We start from the raw sequence: 17,453 nt of genomic DNA, 5'->3' as shown, positions 1-17,453 counted from the left end.
GGTCCTCTTCAAGAACAAAGGAAAAATCACACAACCACAACCTGAGAAATATGCCTAGTAATGGCATAACTGCTTTTCCTGACTTTGGGGATGTAGTCACAAATTGTTTTCCTGAGTTATTAGATCAATTCACAGCTACGCCAATAGTGCATCAGTGGACAAGTCTCCTACCTCAGGTCCTCAAACAAATGTCTTTTCCTTCTTTTCATCTTTACTAGCCTGATGGATATGAAATGGAAGTTAAGAATTATTTTACTTGTGCATTTCTCAGTATTACTGATTTATAACCTTTTTCACACAATTATCAATAGCTTTCATTTCTTCTTTTGAGAAGTAGTCCTAGCCTTTGACCAGTTCATATTCATTATCTATTGGGAAATTACTCTTTTTCTAATTTGTTTGTATCATTTCTCTCACTATTGGATATTAGACCTTTATCGGGGTGGGGGGAGGAAGCTAATGCAAAGATTTTTCACCCCTGGTTAACTGTTTTTCTTCTAACTTCACTGATCTTATGAGCAAAATCATTTTAATTTTTCATTATCGAAATTTTCTGTTTTATCTTCTATGAGCCTCTCTGTTCTTGTTTACATAGGAACTCTGCCTCTATCCATAGCTGAAAAGGTATCTCTATTGCTATCCCTCTAATTTAACAATATGCTCTTTTAAATCCAGGTTGCATATTAATTTGGAGATTATAGTAGCATTTGTTATGAGATGTCAGTCTTAGCCTAATTTCTCACAGTTTGCTTTTTAGTTTTCTCAATTATTTTTGTGAAATAACAAGTCATCACCCAAGAACTGGTGTCATCGTGTTTATCACACACTATACTATTATGTTCAGTTGCTTCTGGATTATGTTAACCTAATCTGTTCCACTAATAAACTTATCTATTTTTTATTTGCATCCCCAGTACCTGACATAGCGCCTGGCACATAGTAAGTACATAATAAATTCTTTATCATCCATTCATTAATTTATTCATTCATTCAGTCTTCTTTTTGTAAGCTTTTCTTCTCTTCTCAGCCATAGTCTTCCTTACATCTCTGTCCTTCATGCACAAACTCCAACCACAATATAGCATTTTTGTTGCACTATGACTCCTATCTTTGCCAATGTTACTGTATTATTGCTTTTACATTATCAAAAGATTAGGAGTTACTTAGTCAACGAGCTATACATTCAAAAGTGAAATGCATTTGAACCAGGTCCCCTGTTAGAGGTTGTGAATAGTCAATGGACTGAAGGACTGGGAGAAGGAAGAAAGGAGAGAAGGAAGGAAGGGAAGAATGGAGGAGAAGGAGAAAGAGAGGAAACAAGTATTTATTAAGTACTTACTATGTGGCAGGAACTATGCTAAAGGCTTTACAAATATTGTCTCATTTTATTCTTACAACCTTGGGAGGAATATGATAGTATTTATTACCATTTACAACTGATGAAACTGAGGCAGAGATTAAGTGACTCGCCCAGGGTCACAGAATCAGTAAATATCTTAAGCCAAATTTGGACTCAAGTCTTCCTGACTCAAGGTCAAGTTTTCTGTCCACTGTGCTACCTAGGAGAATCCAGGAGAGTCAGGGATCTCTCTCCAAGATAAACTACAAATGATAGAGAATTTTGTGATACCTAATTTCATTAGTGTAGTAGCAATTAGATTTGAAGATCTTTCCCACCCATTAATAGGCCATGTGACCTGCTTACATCACAGGAAGCCTAAGACATATGTGGTGGGAGGAACATCCTGACAGGAAAAGGAAGTTATGTCACAGGAAAATGCTGGGATAGAAAGAGATGTTATGGCTACTAATGGCTGCCCTCGTGATTGTGAGAACTGAACAGGCTGACTTAGCTGTACTGTGACAGTTTGTCTTTGGGAAGAAGCCCAGCAGGGGGTCAGAGAGGTTTTGGGATGGTGAGGCTCCAGGTTGTTATATTGTGTATTGAATGTTTTGAGTTCCTTGCTGTTATGATGAAGCAAACTAACTGGCTGTGGGAGCTGAGCATTTGATTATGGAATATGGTTCTCTGGTATCTGAATAAATGATTTACTTCTTCTACATTCTGTGTGAAGAGTCTCATATACTTTGCAATACAGAACTACATAGGCATTCTGACAATTATCACCTACATTGTTTTATTGCCTTACTGTTTCAATTAGGCTTATAGATTTTGAAGTATATTTCACATTCACAACTATTACAAGAAAGTTGAAGTTATAGAAATACAACTGTGTAAATGTCCAGACTAAGAAGATGCACAGACATAGCCCCCCAAAAATATAATGTCCAAGAAAGTTAGTATTGTTTACTTGTTTTGTGTATTATCATTATTTTATTTTGAGTGTACCTTCTTTCTTTAACTATACACTTTCAAAAGTACTGCATTCTTAATTGTGATTTTTGACTATGCTATTGGTTTTTGTTTTTCCCATGCATTCCCATAAAACCCCTCTCAATCGAATGAAGTTCAGTAGAAACCAAATCTAACTTGTTTTACAGTTGACTTTGCATGATAATAGTGAATTCAGTAATAAAGTTCCTTAAAATTTAAGGTAGAGTAAATGTACTCTTAGAGTAGAGTAAATGCAACAAAATAAAATTTACCATCACTGTTTATGTAAGCAATGTCAAGTTAAACGTGTGAAAAAATGACATATACTTTCAAACTATCTGTAAGAATTTTTTTCTGTACTCAAGTGATGACAAGAATAATGAAAGCATCACATTTTCTAACAGTATGTATCTTCTTAATTTTTAAAATGCAACAGCAGTTATACAATTTTCTGCCTTTAACTATCAAAAATTAATAAACACACAACTGAACATTTTCACAAACAGCCATAAGAATATGAAAGTCAAGTGCTCAATTTGTATATTTTAATTTTCTGGGGGAAAGGGAGAAGAAAATTACACCACAGGAAAAGTTTCAAAACATATCATGACTAAGTCCCATAACTAACAAGACAGCAAATTCAGCTACAGAACATTACGTTTTATTGCATATACAAAAACACACACAAAATATGAACAACAATATCACAAAGATATAAAAACACAGGATTACAGATTTAGAGCTAGGAAAAAAATTCTAAATTTGTAAATATCTTTAGAGATGACCCACCTGGAAGAATACTCATAGGATCATAGACTCAAAACTCCAAGTTACTTCAGAGGCCTGAAGTCAAAACTTTCTCATTTTACAAATGAGGAAATTAAAGCTGAGGGAGGATAAATGACTTTTCCCAGTCACACAGGGAGAGTCACTGAGTTTGATCAGAGGTTGTATGATGATTCTGCTGTTGCTTAACTGATGTTACCACCAAGTACTTAAAGATAAGAAATTGTGGGGCGGGGGGAAGGGGGGGGGAGCGGGAGTTGAAGCACAATCTTTCTTTTTAGAAATAAATTTTCCAGCCAAGAAAGTAAAGCATAGAATTGAAGTAGAATCTAGTGACTCTCTCACTGCCATGTGAAACTTGTAAACTCAGCAAAAGGAACAGAATATTTTTTCCCATGTGATATATAAGCAGATACAGGTAGCATATACAGGGGAAGAACAGTCCTGCTACTGGTTTGTCTAAACCATGTTAATACTCATATTAAGGACTCTATGAAACAAAAATGTATTAGAAAGAATTTTTTTGGTTGTATGATATTAACATAATTCACTTTTCCAGTACTAGGTCATGAAATTATTCTGTGAGTCAGAAGTTCCTATGTATGTTCATGACTCAAAAGTATTTTGCAGGTGTTGACATTATTTGTGGATGAAATTTCAAGAGGTGAACGGTAATTTCATCGAGGTATATGTTTTGAACAGCAAAGCTAAATATTATACATACACATGGAAAAAATAAAGAAGAACAAAAAGATCAGATTTCAACTACTTGATTCTAAAAACATGTATCTTAAAGTAATTTATTTCCTTTAGTCTAATAAGTTATAAAAATGACACAAAAGTATGTATATATACATTCACACACATTTTAAATAGTGAAATAATTACTAGCTTTTTTGGAATTAAGAAAGTTCGAAATTTTCTCCTTGCTTATCAAAAGAAATTCTCTTTAAAAAAAACTCTTCTAAATGTTTAATTTTTAAAATACATTTAATAATATCTTTTAACTTCCACTCAATGTACATAGTGACACCTACTGGCATACTACTGATGCAACCAAAAAAAGTGCCCTGAATTCAAGCATGTATTAAGTGGTATAACTTTTAAACAATGATGTAAGTAATTAAGTAATACAATAACCAAGTTAAGGTATTCCAGAACGATGTAATTTGTATGATTTTCTATTCCACCTTCAAAGAAAAATAGGTATTTTCTAAATTTTAAAATAAAAAGCCGATTAGAGCCCAAGTTTCTAGTACTTGATTTCAGGTTTGCAAACTCTCATGAAAGCTATACTAAGTAGAATAAATCATCTTTAAATCCCTGCATTTAAAAATAGACCATCACTTTACCACCAAAAAAAAGGGGGGGGGGGTAAAACTTGAGATCAATTATTTGAAAAGAAAATTGTTATATAACAGAGAGGAAAAGGAAAACATACTCATACACCTCCATTTTTGGTTAAAAAAAAGAATTTAAAGAATTTAAAACACTAATACGTGGTCAAAGTAAATTAAATTTGTATTTTGTAAATGGACATGAACTTCTTTTTAAACTGTTGTATTTCCTCAGTTTCCCTCTCTATTCCAGAATTCTCTAAAGTAAATACATTCTGGTAGAGTTATAAGTTTTTTTCTTATATTTAGTTTTATGGGCATATAAAGAACTATTGGCTTTGAGTAGGAAAAACTGAGTTTCAGTTCCAGCTCCAATACTCTCTAGCTGTGTGACTCTGCAAATCATGCAACCTCCCCACACCTCAAGTGTTCACCTGTAAAATACTCTCTCATAGAGGATTATCATGAGGAAAATCCTTTGTAAATCTTAAAGTGCTACATAAACATGAGTTATTATAATTAACAATATTAAAAATCTGCTTTAATAAATACAACTGATGAAAACTAAGAGAATTATGATTAAGTACAACTACGTAAATAGCCATTATAAAAGTATAGCCGCATTGCTCTTCCACCAGGAAAAAAATTACAGCCTTGATATTGTTCTCTATCAAGAATTTATTACCACACAGTTTCCTTAGGCTTTTAAAAAAAATAGCTATAATATTGAGAGGATCAGAGAAGAATGAGGACAGAAGGAAAATTATTAGGACCAATCCTTTTTTCTGTAATTAATACTGTTGCATTTAACTTGGTATTCAAGTTTATGTTATAATTGTGCCATGCTTTTAAAATAATGAGAATTGCTTGGAAGTAAGAATTACTAAAAGTTAAAAGAGAACCTGTAAGAAGCCTAATTGATAAGGAGATGGGTAGAGGACAACACCTGAACAAAACAATGAATTTTATTTATTTTAAAAATCATAAACTGCCTAGAGGAAAACACTCTTGCCCTACCCATCATTCTTCATTCACCCACCATTCCCCATTCCTTCAGTCCCATTCTTCCTCATTTAGCTAGGCTCTCTACTCCACTACATATGATGAGATCCCCTCAAACACACTGGCTTCCCATTTCATCAACTTCTTCAAATACCATGACATATACATTAACTTGTGGGAAGGTAGGTGGCACAGTGGATAAAGTACTAGACCTGAAGTCAGGAAGACTATCTTCCTGAATTCAAATCTGGCCTCAGACACTTGCTAGCTGTGTGACATTGGGTAAGTCATTTAACCCTGTTTGCCTCAGTTACTCATCTGTAAAATGAGCTGGAGAAGGAAATGGCAAACCACTCTAGCATCTTGGCAAAAAAAAAAAAAATCAAATGTGGTCAAAAAGAGTCAGACAGGATTGAAACTACTATACAATAACAACACACATTAATTCCACCTAAGTCAGATACAAGGGTGGCCAAACTACGGATTACAAGTTTCTCACCTCCAGGATCCAGAACTCTCAAATTCTTTCTGATATCAACCCCCTGACCAGTGTTTCACTCTTGCTAAACCTATTCTTCATCCTCACTGTAACCTCTAATCTCTCTCTATCCCTCTGATCCTGGCCTCATTTTCCTCCCTTCCTTATCTTGCTCCTGCAGTTAACCAATTCAGCTCTATACTGTCTTCTACCCTGGAATCCCTTGTCCTATCAGACACCTATTCTTTTCAAGTCACTATCTGGCACACAGTAGGCACTTAATAAATGCTTGCTAAATTGATTTTTCCGAATCCCAACCCAATTTTTGGCTCATAAAATATTGTCACCATACTTATATCCCACATTCCAATGAAAAATGAAAATATGTCCTACCCCATGCCCACCCCACCCTCTACTACCCCCAAATAAATGAACCTTAGAATATCAAAACTGAAGAGACTTCTCTACATTTTCAAAAAATGGTCATTCAGCCTTTGCTTGAAGGCCTCTACTGACTAGGAACTGAGGCAACTTATTCTACTTCTGGACAACTCGATTTATTAGGAAGCTTTTCCTTTTATTGAACCAAAATATGCCATTCTATAACTTACTCTCAGTGGTCCTGCCCTCTAGGGTCAAGGAGAATAAGTCTGGGTTCTCTCATATGACAGCCCTTCAAATATATGAAAATAGCTATCATATCCCCTCAAGTCTTCCCTTTTCCAAGCTAAACATTGCCAGTATCATATAACACAGTTTCACAGAAGCTGTTACAAATGGAATGCATAATGAAGCATTCGTTCCATTATTCAAACTGCAACAACAAAATACCATAAATAAGACTATGCCTCAGGACCATGGCCAATTACTCTGTGCCTACTTTAGCTCTGACTCACAATATTTTTTAAAAGGTCAAATCAAGTTAAAATTGGATGGAACAGTAGAAAGGCCAACTTAAGAAGAAATGAGTTTGAATCTGACACATGGCTAGTTGACCAAGGCCTTATTTTTTTACCAAGGTAAACTCCCAGACCTACACAAGCAACCCCATTCCATCTCGTCAATTCAAGAAATGGTCCCACTCTGTATCACTTATCTTTGATCTCTCCCTGTCTACTGGCTCCTTCCCTACTGTCTACAAATACATCTATGTCTTTCCAATTCTCAAAAAATCTTCACTTGATCTTTCCATCCCTACTAATTAATGTCTTATAACTCTTCTGCCCCTTGTAGTTAAACTCAAAAAGGTTGTCTGTAAGAGGTGCACTTTTTCTCCTCTCATTTTCTCCTTAACCCCTTATAATCCAGTTTCAAATCCCATCATTTCACCTGTTTCCTCCTAAGTTACCAAAGATGTTTTTGTTGTCAAAGCCAGGGACCTCTTCTTAATCCTTTTACTCCTCCACCTCTCCTGGATACTCTCTTCTCTAGGTTTTCAGGATACCACTCTCTCCTGATTCTCCTCCTACCTATCTCCTCAGTCTCCTTTGCTAGATCCTCATCCAGGTCACCCCCTCTAACCACAGTGTCCCACAGGGTTCTGTCCTAGTACCTCTTCAGTTCTCCCTCTATACTACTTTTCTTGGTAATCTCATAAGCTCCCACGGATTTAATTATCTAGTATACCTATCCAGCCCACTTCTCTGCTTACCTCCAGTCTTACAACTCCAACTGCCTTTCAGACATCTTAAACTAGATGTCTAGCAGACATCTTAAATTTAACATAGCCAAAATGGATCTCATTATCTTTCACCCCAAATTCTCCCTACCTATAAAATTCCCTGTTACTGACAAGGGCATCACCATCCTCCTGGTCTCTGAGGCTCAAAACCTAGATGTCATCTTCATCTCCCTGCCATTTCTAATCTCCATATCCAATCTTTTGCCAAGGCCTGTTGATTTTACTTTTTCAACATCTCTCAAATATGGCCCCTTCTCTCTTCTGACAGTGCTACCACTCTGGTGCAGGCCCCCATCACCTCACGCCTGAACTACTGCAATAGTTTGGTAGTGGGTTTGCCTGACCCAAGTCTCTCTACCCTAATATGTCCTCCATTCAGCAACCCAAGCGATTTTCCTAATCACATCACCCTCTACTCAATAAACTCCAGTGGCTCTATGTCACCTCCAGAATAAAAAATTAAATCCTCTGCTAGGTATTCAAACCCTTCATGACCTAGCCCTCCCCTGTCTTTCCAGTATTCTTACACCTTATTGTCTGCCACATACTCTTCGATACGGTGATGACAACCTGCAGACTGCTGCACAAACAAGACATTCCCAGCACTTGGCATTTTCTCTGGCTGTCCCCCATGGCTGGAACTCTCTCCTTCTTCATCCTAGCTTCCTCGCTCCCCTGGCTTCCTTCAAGCCCCAACTAAAATCTCACCTCCTATATAGGAACCTTTCCCAATCCCTCCTAATTCTAGTGTGAGCTCTCTGAGGGCAGTACTTTCCATTGCCTCTTTTTGTATCCCTAACCCTTACATGGGGCCTGGCACAAACTTATTGACTCACTAACAATCAGCCAGTCAACCAACCAATCAATCAATAAACAACCCCTCCAAAACTAGGTTTCCTCATCTGAAATATGGGGATAATAATATTTGTACTACCTGTTTTACAGGACAAGTATGAGTAAAATGTCCCATAATTCTTAACACTTACAGAAAATAATTCAAAAGAGATCAATAGTATAAGGGATAGAAGGGGAGAGGAGTGGTCATACTCCTTTACTCTGGTTAGAGAAGTGGCAAGATAGTGTTATTGTAGTCTTATTAAATGTATATAAGCTGAGAAGACAGAAGACTAATCATTTTCTCTACCCCTCAAACCTCTCCAAAATAAGAACTGTGTACAAAAGGTAAAACAATTGCAATTGTCTCCACGGTCTAACACACCAAGAACCCTAACAAAGTCACTACAACATGGCTGGAATAACAGCAGAGATGGCTAATCCCTAATGCCTAATCAATATACTCAATAGCCCCCAAACCCTCTCAGGGCCAAACAACACAACCCATGGGCTTGCAACAGAGCTCAGCTCTGCTCTCTCCCACACTACGCAGCAAAGATAGAGGCACAGGAAAGCAGAAGTTGGCTGTGCCTTGGGGCAGCAGTGCTCAGACAGAAAACTAAGAGGGAACTAAGGCAGGACACCAGAGTGTGTGTGGGTCTTCACTAGCAAGAAGGAAAGGGGAGTAGCATCCAGCTGAGGCCAGTTCTATTTCCCAGAAGTCACTTAGTGGTAGAGTTAGAGGCTGGCAAAAATGAATTCCCCAGTCTGGGAGGATGCTGAGACAGCACTGTGGTCCAGCCTTCAGGGAAACTGCCATCAATGGTGAAAGAGTCAGAATAAGAGTGATAGGGAAATATAATGAAAAAAGAAGGAAATTACCAAAAATCTGAAGAGGGAAAAAAATCCTCAGAATCCTTAGTAAGATATTAATAAAAGAAAATATGGTCTTCAGATTATCAAAATAAGTCCAAATATCTCTGAATAAATACTGCCAAACAAATGAAGATGAATGATGGAGAGAACCCTGGAGTATTCCCAAGTAAATATGGATAATTCCAAATGGTTCAAGAGTGAAATAAGAATAATGAAGGTAGAAGTTATGTATGCATAGCAGAAATAATTGAAACAACTGAAAAACATGACTCAACACTAGCAAATTCCCTCCAAAAAAAAACAAAAGAGAGTACAAGTGGCTGGGAATGCAAATACACAGAAGTAAAGGACAGTCTAGAAGAGAGGCAAAAAGCAATACTATTAAAAGAAAACATGATCTCTATAAAAGCAAAACATATTGATCTTAAACACAGGATGTATTGAGACAACTCAGACACCCTACGTTTCCCAGAAGAATATACATAAACATCAGGTCCTTGTTAATATGAATTGGTTAGAAGCTATTTAGCTTTCCTTGACCAACTACTTGTTGCTGTGTTTGTCCTTATTTTTGAAGAGGACCATGGCATCAGGGAAATGATGCCAACTTGCAGTTGACTTTGATTTGAGTGAGAGAGGGCTGTGCAAGGTCACCAGCCTCACTTTCTCCTCCAGAGCCATCTGGGTCCAGTGACCTGATATTCACCAGAACAACTGGAGACAACTGAGCATACAATGGGAGACTCTGCCCAACTACCAGCTATTACAGATAGCCCTGATTCCATGTACTACAAGGTTCTGCCTGAAAACAATTAGCTAAAAGTAATCTATAGCAGCAAGTCTCCTTTGCTCCTCCTGGTCCATCAGACTCAGCAGAAGGCAGAGCAGACTTGGTAATGTGGATGCATTCCCTTTCACTGACTTGAAAATCTGTTAACATATAAAGGTGTCATTTACAAGATATATAAGTAACTAATTCAAATTGATAAAAATATGAACCATTCCCCAATTGATAAATGGTCAAAGGATGTGAATAAATCACAACTATATCAATGCATTCAGAAAAAGCTTTTGACAAGAGACAGCACCCATGCTTAAAAGAAGAAAAAAAACTAGACAACAGCAATAACTGGAGCTTTCCTTAATATGATAAGTAGTATCTATCTAAAATTGGATAAACTAGAGGCCTTTCTAATAAGATCTGAGATAAAGTAAGGATGCTCATTATCACCATCATTATCTGGCATAGTGCTTGAAACGATAGCTATAGTAATGAGACAAGAAAAAGAAACTGAGAAAATAAGCATTGGTAAAGAAGAAATTAAGTTATCACTTTGGGTTACTTTTAGAACCAGAGAATCAATTACAATAACTTCAGCAAAATTTCAGGATATAAAATAAACCTATATAAATCACCAGCATTTCTGGATACTACCAACAAAATGCAACAAGAAGAGAAAGAGAAATTTCCTTTAATTATAAGTAAGAATATATAAAATACCTGAGAGTCCACCTGCCAAGATACATACAGAAACTATATAAATACAACTACAAAATGCTCTTTCCACAAATGGACAGAACTAACTAACTGGAGAAATATTAATTACTTGTATGTTAGGCAAGGCTAAAATAATAAAAATGACAACACTATCTAAATAAATTTATTTACTCAATGCTACACTGATCAAACTACCAACAGATTACTTTGTAGAACTAGAAAAAATAATAAAATTCATCTAGAGAAATAAAAGATCAAGAATCACAAAGGAAAATGAAAAAAGGGGAAAGGAAGTGGGGTTTAGCAACAGGCATGCCTTAGAGATATTGGGGTTTCAGTTCCAGACCACTGCAATAAAGCAAATATCACAATAAAGTCACAGAAATTTTATGTTTTCCCAGTGCATATTAAAGTTATGCTTATACTATACCGTACTCTTTTAAGTATGCAGTAGTTCATGTCTTCAAAAAAATACAATGTACATACCTTAATTAAAAAAACACTGCATTGCTAAAAAATGCTAACCATCATCTGAGTAATCAAACTGCTTTATACCCTCTAATTCAGCAATACTACTACTAGTTCCATAATAATGGCTAGCATGCATATCACAGTTTAAGTTAGGCTATCTCATTTTATCCTTACAATAACCCTGAGACATATGTACTATTATTAGCCCAATTTTACAGATTAGGAAACTGAGGCAGTCAGCAATTAAGTGAGTCACCAGGATCACATAACTAACAAGTGTCTAAGACTGGATTTGAACTCAGGTAGTCCAGATTCCAGGCCCAGCTCTCTCTACAGTATGCTTTCTTAGCTGCCTCCTATCTATGCCCCAAAGTGGTCAAAGAAATAAAAGGACCCAAATATACACTATTTTTAGAAGAGCTTTTTTTTATACTGGCAAAGAAGTGGAAATTAAGGGGGTGCCCAATAACTAGGAAATTACTGAACAAATTATGGTAGTGAATATAATAGAATACCACTGCGCTGTAAGAAATGATAAAAAGGAAGATTTCACAGAAATCTGGTAGGATTTCAGGAGAGCAATTTATACATTAACAACAACATTGTAAAGACAAACAACTATGAAAGACTTACAAACTCTGATCAACTCAAACACCAACCATGATTCCAGAGGACCAATGATGAAACAAACTACTACCCTTTCTCTGGACAGAGGGGTGATGGACTCAGGGTGCCAAATGAAAGATATATTTTTGTACATGGTTTTGTACGTTGGTTTTGTTTGTTTTTTGAGGCAGGTAGGTGGAAGAGAAAGAATACAGATTTTTGTTAAAGAATCAAAAATAAATTTTTATTAAGAAAAAAAGATGGGCCTTTATTTTCATAGGAATCTCCAGACCAATAAAAGACCTTTGCAATTTCTCAAAAGCAATCCAGCCCATTCTTTTTTTTACTGTTTAACCCTGGATCCAATTTTCAATTTGTTGTTTATCTCTTTCTCATATATATTTAAATTTATATATGCATGTATACATACATACGTATGTACACATAAGTACGACTTGATTATATCTAACTCAAAATCTTTTGAGTTGTTTATATTTTTATATTGTGTGTGTGTGTGGAGAGAGAGAGAGAGACTGAAAAACTGGAAAAAATTTTGGCAAAAATCAGATTTAGACCAACAACTTACACCATCCACACTACATTCTAAATGGATGTTGCTATTGTTGTGTAGTCGTTTCAGTTGTGTCCAACTCTTAATGACCCCATTTGGGGTCTTCTTGGCAAAAGACACTGGAGTGGTTTGCCATTTCCTCCTCCAGTTCATTTTACAGATGAAGAAACTGAAGCAAACAGAACTAAGTGACTTGCCCAGGATCACACAGCAAGTAAGTGTCTGAGGCCAGATCTGAACTGAGGAAGATGAATCTTCCTGACTCCAGGCCCAGCACGTTATCCACCATACTACCTGGCTGTCCACATCTAAACAGATCCATGACTTTAAAAATTATACTCCAAAAAAATTATAAGAGAAACCTATAATATGTCTCTTGTAGCTATGGGTAGGACATGTTATTCTTAGCCAAACAAGATTTAGAGATAATACAAAAGATAAAATAGATGTTGATCACATGAAACTGAAAGGCTTTTTTGCTCAGACAAAATCAATGCACCTAGGATAAGAGTAGTGAAATTGGAAAAAAAACTGTATCAAATTTCTCTGCTAAGAGTATGGTATCCAAGATATATAAAACATATATAACATATATATGTGTGTACATATGTGTATGTATACATAAATATACATGTGTATGTATACAACTTATGTCTATCTGACCAAAGCCTTTGATACTGTCAGTCATGAGGGCTTATCAAAAATTATATCAAAATGTGGTTGCCTAGACAAGCTCACCAGTACTGTATGTCAATTTCATGACTGCATGTTTGCCTGGGGGTTCTGGATAATGAACAATGCTCTCACATGTTCCCAGTCACCAATGGAGTAAAACAAGACTGTGTGTTTGCTCTCATGCTTTTCAGAATGGTGTTTAAGGCCATGTTGTCAAATGCTTTCAATGAGGACAAACACAACACCAAGGACAGCTACTGCACTGATAAATTACTCAACTTGAGAAGGCTACAAGCCAAGACTAAAGTTGAGGGAGTATTGGTGCATTTTCTGGTTGCAGGTGATTGAGCACTCACTGCAGCCTCTGAGATGCAACAAAGTATGGACCAATTCTCTGTTGATACTAATTTTGACCTAACAATTAACATCAAGAAAACACAGGTGCTCCATCACCCACCACCACACCATCCATACATGGAATCATTGGTTACAGCAAATGGAGAAGTTTTGAATACTGTGGATAAGTTCATTTACCTTGGCAGTGTACTTTCCAAGGATGTACACATTGATAATGAAGTTAACACAGAAATTGCCAGAGCTAGCTCAGGGTTTAGGAGGCTCCAAAGGAAAGTGTGGGAGAGAAGAGGTATTAAACTGATGCAATGGCAAGCAAAGTGGGACTTTTTGTTGTCTTTTGTTTTGGAGCTCTTCTCAGTGCTAAGGCAATCAAGTGTCTTGATTGAGTTTTTCCTTTGTCTGTAGGAAGGCCCACACTCTTTTGCTAGTTAGGTCATGAGAGGTGTGAAGCCTTCAGGAGGTGTGAAACCCTGGAGAACTGTGAAACTCTCTGACGCTGAAGAAGTGAATACTGTATTTCCCCATGTATAAGACACCCCTTAATCTTGGGGCCTGAAATTTGAAAAAAAATTTATTACATAAAGTTACTGAACTCAAGTTTTATTCATCTGCTCATAGCTTTCAGGCATCTCTTGGGCGAGTCTGGTGTGTGTATGCATTTAGGGAGGAGGACCAAACTTACATTCAGCAGCACGATTTCCATTCACTTTTGCAAACTGGATCACTTTTAACCTTAATTCAGCACTATATGAAAATTTTTTCTGAGCCATTTCTGGGCAGAACGTGGCAAAAAAGTAACCTGATATACCAATAACAAATGCGAAACAATGAGCTCAAAGACAACAAGCATGAAAAAGTGGGAGATGCACGTAAAAACATCTACAACAATGAGCGCAAAAACAAGCCACTACAACCATGTACAAGACACACCCAGTTTTTAGACCCCAAATTTTTTCGGAAAGGGGTGAGTCTTATACATGGGGAAATGTGGTATATACTCTGAGGTTAGCATTTTGTTTGGGGCTCACTCATTGGAAGACTGTTGGTGTGGAGACTCTGGGTAGCTGTTAAGGAGCCCCCAGCTTTGAAAATGAAGATGTTGGTGCTTCTCTCTCTGGTAACTGTATGTATAGCTTTGGTCAGACAGCTAGAAGCCTGTCTGTTGATTTGTGTTATTTGCTCTGTTTATATTTTCTCTGTTTGTATTTGCTCTGAAGTTCAGGGTGCTGAATTTTTGCCTAAGTGAATGATATATGTATGTTTGATTAAAGTGAGATTGTAAACCCCTTTAAGTCGCTTTCCTTAGAAAAGCAGATCAAAGAATCTGTGCTAGCAGCCTTCCTGTGTGTTGGTATTATTGGCCTTACACAACCACAGTAGCTGCAAGCAGCATTGTTGTTACAACTGACTACCAACTGAAGGCCTACATAGCCGTTGTGCTGACCTCATTGTGGTATGCCTATGAAAGCTGGACACTATACCAGTGTCATGCCAGTAAACTGAATTTCTTCCATTTGAATTGTCTTCGGAAGATTCTGAAGTTCACCTAGCAAGGGTGAGGTTTAACACCTCTCATGTCCTAATTAACAATTATAAAACTCAATCAATAGACACTGAGGTCCTTTTTTGAACTAAACTATCAAGCATTCAAACTCTACTGCAGAGAGCACAACTCTGATGGGCTGGCCACATTGTTTGAATGCAAAATGTACACTTGCCTAAAAAACTATTTTATGGAGAACTCACATAAAACAAGCACTCACATGGTGGTCAGCAGAAAGAATGCAAAGACACTCTCAAGGTCTCTGCAGAACTTTGGAACTGACTTCACAACATGAGAGGCACTAGCACAGGCCTGCACAGAATGGCATGCCCTCATCAAAGAAGGTGCTATGCTCTATTAAAAAGCAGAATTGAAGGAGCTTAAAAGAAACACAAGATGTATAAATTTAGAGAATCCACTCCAAATGTTCATGTGGATAATTTGTGCCGTTATAACCTGTGGTAGAGCATTCTGACCTGATGGTGGTCTGATCAGCCACAGCTGGACACACTGTACCTTGATTCTAACATAGTGATATCATTTTAGTCCTCTTCAAGAATGAAAGACAATAACGAACACACACATATACATATATGCATATATACATGTGTATGTATCTATATGTGTGCATGTATGTGTATATATATATATGTATATATACATACACACACACATACACACATGCTCAGTGGATGGATTACTGGGCCTAGAGTCAGGAAGATCCATCTTCTTGAGTTCAAATATGGCCTCAGACATTTGTTAGCTGTGTGGCCCTGGGCAAGTCACTTAACTCTGTTTGCCTCAGTTTCCTCATCTATAAAATGAGATGGAGAAGGAAATACCAAACCATTTCAATATCTTAGCTAAGAAAAACCCAAATGTGGTCATGAAGAGTCAGACATGCCTGAAAAACTGAAATGTACATACACACATATGTGTAAAAACATATACGTGTGTATGTATGTGTTTTACGTGTGTATGTCCATTTTATCCATTTCCGATACATGGTCAAACAATTCCAAAAGAAGAATGGTAACATATTCACAACCACATGAAAGAATGCTCCAAATCACAAATCAGTAAGAGAAATGGAAAACAAAATAATGCTGAGGTTTTGCCTCACATTTAGCAAATTGGCAAAGATGACCAAAATCATAGTAATATTAAATTTTAGAGGTGTTGTGGAATGACAGGCACATAAATACATTGTTGGTAGAACTGTCAAATGGTATGTCCCTTTTAGAAAGCAATTTGGAGTTGTGCAAATAAAGTAACTAAGAGGATCTATAACCTTTGAACGAAAAACTCCATTACTGGGCTTATAATCTAAGGAAGTTATCAATAAGAAGAAAGTCCCCATACACACTGAAATATTTATAATAGCACTTTCTGGACAGCAAAGAATTGGAAATAAAGTATATACCCATTAACTGGGGAATGTCTAAACAAACTATGGTAATTAATGAAATGGAATGTTATTATGCTATAAGAAAAGATATGTGTGATAAAAACAGAAAAATACGGAAAGATCTACAAGAATTGATGCAAAGTGAAGTAAGGAAAGTCAAGAAAACGATATACACAATAACTATAACAATGCAAATGGAAAGAACTACCACCCTCCAAAAAATAAAAAGTGAATGTAAAAAAATTATAAAAATCAAGCATGTCTTGAATGAAGAAATATGAGACAAGAGTCCCAATTCACCCCTTTGTGGAGATGGAGGAGCTACACATTGCACATATTTTCAGACTTTTTTAATGTATCAATAGGTTGTGTTCATTTTTTTTCCTCTCTAAAAAAATAACATTTCTTATATGGGATGGCTCTTTAGGAGAGAGAAGAGGAAAGGATACTAGGGATAATTATGATGATGTAAGAAACAGAAGACCATTAAAAACTTGTACAGGGAGAGAAAAAGAGCAAGAGAAACCAAGAGAGAGAAAAGAAATTTGGCCTGTCAGAAAAGACCTATGTATATATACTGTTGCCTAAGTCCTATTGGGTGTCCATCCAAATGCATGCTGAAAGTAGAACAATAGATCATTCATTTGGTCTCTCCATCTACACAGGAAAAAATGCATATTATTGGACAAGCTCTATAAAGTGTTCATAAAAACGCATGCTGAAATCTCTACAACAAACAATTCACTTGATCTTTCTTATGTGAGTCAAAAGGCTAAATTTCTTTGAAATATTACAGCTCTGTTTCAGGAGGCATGAGTATGCTATATAGCCAACTCAAACCTCAACAGCCAATCATTAAATTTTCAGTGTGAGCATTTATACCTCAGAAATCAGCAAACACTACAAATCAGGCCTTGATTTATTGTTTTGATTGTCTAGACCACAAGTTGGCAAGCTACTGCTTAGGGTTCAAATCTAGCCCAACTGCCAGATTT

The 17,453-nt window shown here is 36.6% G+C and overlaps 1 protein-coding gene across 1 annotated transcript in view; it reads right to left on the bottom strand.

Moving 5' to 3' along the window:
• The window catches only part of SNX24 (sorting nexin 24), a 223,704-nt gene that overhangs the window by 144,727 nt on the left and 61,524 nt on the right, over positions 1-17,453 (bottom strand). The gene's annotated exons all lie outside the window — the stretch shown is intronic.

This window comes from Trichosurus vulpecula, chromosome 1, assembly GCF_011100635.1.
Source record: "Trichosurus vulpecula isolate mTriVul1 chromosome 1, mTriVul1.pri, whole genome shotgun sequence".
NCBI classification, from domain to species: Eukaryota; Metazoa; Chordata; class Mammalia; order Diprotodontia; family Phalangeridae; genus Trichosurus; species Trichosurus vulpecula.
The sequence above is the reverse complement of the archived record's forward strand: the minus strand, read 5'-3'. Positions and strand labels throughout refer to the sequence as shown.